The sequence below is a fragment of the Boleophthalmus pectinirostris genome, unplaced genomic scaffold (genome assembly GCF_026225935.1).
Source record: "Boleophthalmus pectinirostris isolate CB_2022bp ecotype Guang Dong unplaced genomic scaffold, ASM2622593v1 HiC_scaffold_9, whole genome shotgun sequence".
Lineage (NCBI taxonomy): Eukaryota > Metazoa > Chordata > Actinopteri > Gobiiformes > Gobiidae > Boleophthalmus > Boleophthalmus pectinirostris.
The window spans coordinates 3,249,542-3,254,009 of NW_026571541.1; positions in this window are offsets into that span (position 1 = coordinate 3,249,542).

A 4,468-nucleotide genomic window follows, 5' to 3' on the forward strand; every position below is an offset into this window, starting at 1 on the left:
AACATCCCTAGGACCAACATTTCTGGATATGGAACCAAGCCCAAGTCGACCCTGGAGCCGAGTACCGCGCATGTCACAAGATGGTTGACATGGAAACGAGGCTGGGAGCTAAAGTACTGCTTAAACCACCTTTTTGTTTTTGGAAAATAATGTAGAATTATCACATAATAAATGTAAAGCAGAGCTGTTTAATGTCATACTGTGGAACATTCAAGGACATCTCCATAGAAACAAGCAGGCGATGGACCCTGAATCTAAAAAGTTACACAGTGCATCTTTAATAGTATAATTTACTGTTTGTAGTGCTTTTTTGGTCATTTGAGCAAATTAGGTAAATTTGCAAAATAATCTGGTCAAAAGTGTGTAAGTGACAGTGGCCTCTGTGGTATTAAGTACTATGTGATATCACGCAGAACTGTCCTGTTTACAGCCAGTTGTTTCTGTTTACAAATCCCTGGCTGTAGGGACAGAGTTTGTAGTGTGGATGCCTGTTAGACCAATCACACTGTTATTTATGCCCCCTAGCCCCGCCTCCTCCTTTCACTCTCTTCTTTAGTCCTCCAAGTACCACTCAGTTTATCAGCTCTATTTGAAATGTGTTTATGGGTGGAGTTTAGGTGTTAAGTCCCACTTTAAGGCAAATGTAAAACTTCATGAAAATAGTTTTGTGTAGATTTGATTTTATATCTTCATTTCTTTCTCCTCCTCCTCTTTGTTTAGCCTGTATATTCAATGGTTCAATCAGCTCTTCAGTCGGTCTTCCTTTAAGTTTCCTGGTTCAAATGGTGAAAGACTACTGAAAATCTGTGAGTAAAAGTACAGTTACATAGCAAAACATCTACTCAATTACAAGTACTACAACAAAACTTGTACTAAGTAAAAGTATAAAGTATGCATATAAAAACTACTAACTACACAAGTGAATAGCATTTTATATAAGGCTTTTTGTATAAAACCTGAAGCTGATTTAAGTTTCTTTAATGCAGTCTTGTTATGGCCTTGTGTGCTTGTTACCATGGAGATTTCATTGCTTTGCCTGAAATATTCAGCGTATGTGTGTATGTGTGTGTATGTATATGTATATGTATATATATATATATATATGTATATATGTATATATATATATATATATATGTATATATATATGTATGTATGTGTATGTGTGTATGTGTGTGTGTATATATATATATATATATATATATATATATATATATATATACACACATATACACATATACATATATATATATACATAGCATTAAACCTATTTATATAATCTTAATTTTATTTTGGGTGTTTTTATTGCTCAAAAAAATACCTTGAAATAAACATGAATTCTTATTATGAGTGAGGGTCACCTCTCCATAGATCTGACCTGTAAACATGGCCTGGTTGTGCCACTGGCTTGTCTCCATGGAGATAGACAAGTTTAATGCCATACTGAGGAACAGTATAACATTGCCATTATCGCTTCCAGCAGGAAAGTTACATAGTACATCTTTAATACTACTAACAAATTAATGCCTAAAAAATCTTTAGGCATTAATATTCAGATTGCCAGTGTGTAAATGATCCTTACCATAATAAATGAACTGTAGGAGCTATTTGCTTATTTTGTTGATTCTAAAATTAGTTTATTATTTTTGTTTGTTTAATTAGCTTACTAATTTAGTTTTGTTAATTTGTATAATATATTTTGCTATGTTAATATGATTCTTGCTAATTCCTTAGTTTAAATTGGTATTATTTACGTTAGCATCTTTTTTTGTTTGTTTTTGATTTAATTTGGGTCACCTAGGGGATAAAAGAGGGTGGTACACGTAGACCAGAGTGCACCTGGGTGGGCCTATGGTTTTTTACCAGTCACGAGGAGAGGCAGCAGGAGTAGGCCTTAAACATGTATTCCTTGTTGCTTGCCCAAAAACTGTAAAATAAATCTTGGAAAATCATCTCTAGTCATGGACATTGATTTGTACTGCGTAAACCACATACCCATGGTGCCCAAAGGTGATTATTTGAGTTATGTTTAGTTCTGAGTTTGCCCAAGCTTTTGTTTGTTACTTTTATTTGACAAATAGTCACTTCAGCAGTAAAAAAACCTTGCCCTTGGATCTTCAGGACGATTCATTGGATCGATATCAAGATTATTGTGGATTAATGCGCGGATGGCAGCGTAAAGTTTGTTTGATTCATGCCTTTGTTCTCCGGACAGCGTCAGCGGGAAAGTTGCCTCTACTTTTAAACGCTCTCTCCTCCTCTCAAAAGTCAATGGTATGTGTAATATGGTTGCTAATGCTGTAAAGGAAAACGACCAAACTATTGGAGTTTGATGATAGTGATTTATATTGCCATACAAGTCGTCAAAACGGAGATTAATCAAAGCTGGATTTATGTGCAGTACCTTTACGCACCGCTAGTAACCACCAACCAAGTTGGAAAGAAATAAATGTTTGGAAAAAAGGTGTTGTTACTGTGTACCCATTGTAATTTGAATTTTGGATCTTGAACAAAAGAAACTCAAAACTGATAAAAAAAAATGTCGAACGTTTCAAAAGTGCAAACAGCTGTGGAAAATGACCCGCAAGTGTCAGGCAAAAGGAGCCTCAAATTTACGCCCAAAGGTCTGAGCCTTAGAATGCAAACTTGCCAAGAAAAACGGAAAGGAAAATGCAAACAAGCAAAAAGACTGATGGAGGATTTGAACATATTAATGAAATCAAAGCATAATGCAAATTCAGTGATGTCACTTCTCAACGTGTTCGTTGAATGCCAGCAAGACGCACAAAGTGCGCATGATGCGTTCACAAATCTGCCGTTACCTTTGGATGAACTCTCAAAACAAAATGAATATTTTGCAAATAAAATGAGTACTTACTGTGAATTTGTTGAGTGTGTCAAGAGCTGGTTGAGTGATTTGGGTCTTTCATATGTGCCACCATCAAATACGGATAATAATCAAAATGTGGATGACTTGGGTCCAGAGGACAGTGCCTCAAATTTGTGCTTTGAAAAGTCCAGTGTATCAAAGACGCGCTCTCAAACCTCGCGCGTCTCCTCCACTGTGTCCATGCGCTTCAAAGCAGAGGCCGACAAAGCAGCGCTACTGGAACGTGTCGCAGCTCTGAATAAAAAACATGAAATTGAGGCACGGGAGGAAAAAATTAAAATCGAAAGTGAAAAATTGAAAAGGCAAAAGGAACAACTTCAAACACAACTTGCTGCTGCAAATGCTAAGCTCCGTGTTTTGGACATCAGTTCTTCTCAATGTGGCTCCAAAATCTCAAAAATTTCCAGTGGCATGAACTCGTATGTCATCAAAGCAATGCAATTAAATCCATCTGCAGACTCATTTATGCCTGAGCAAAAAGACAATACCAATGTGCATGTTACCACCACAGTGCAACCACAAGTCGTTCGCTCCAAACAAAACTTTAGTAAAAATGTGTCCGTCCATCCATCCATCCATTTTCGTCCGCTTATCCGGGACCGGGTCGCGGGGGCAGCAGCCTAAGCAGGGACTCCCAGACTTCCTTCACCCCAGACACGTCCTCCAGCTCCTCCGGGGGGACCCCGAGGCGTTCCCAGGCCAGCCGAGAGACATAGTCCCTCCAGCGTGTCCTGGGTCTTCCCCGGGGTCTCCTCCCGGTGGGACATGCCCGGAACACCTCCCGAGGGAGGCGCCCAGGAAATGTGTCTCAAAATAAAAGTGTTGATTGTTGCACACAAATTGCTTCAACCCATCCCATCTGACGAGTTCCAAACACAGCCGCAAATAAATAATTCACCATATATAATGGACATAATGTAAAGACAAAATGACATCACTGCCCTACTGGTCCAGCAAAATCTGAGCTCAGTACTGCCCCCTCGAAATATCCCTGTTTTGATGGAGACCCTCTCCAGTATCAATCTTTCATAAGGGCATTTGAAAATGGTGTGGAAGCAAAAACATCAGATTTGAGTGACTGTCTGCACTTTCTCAAACAATACACCAGGGGGCAGCCGAGAGACCTTGTTCACAGTTGTCAGCATCTACCTGCAGAACAGGGCTATTACAGAGCCAAAAATCTTCTTGCTGAGCATTTTGGTAATGAACATAAAATTGCACATGCATATATGGAAAAGATTAATAACTGGCCATTAATTAAAAGTGAAGACATTGAAGCACTACAGTCTTTCACTGTTCCTCAAAGGATGCTCAAACTTAACTGAACATATTGCTCACATGAAAGAACTGGATTTGCCAACAAATATGAGAAATATCATTCTAAAGCTTCCTTACAAACTAAGGGAAAGATGGCGGTGTGTGGCTTGTGAGCTCCAAGAGAGGAGGGGTCAAAGAGCACTGTTCACTGATCTTGTTGCGTTCATTGAAAAACAGGTCAAAATTGCATCTGATCCACTTTTTGGCAATATTCAAGATCCACAGCACGTCATATCCAAAACCTCCAATAGCAGTCACATAAAA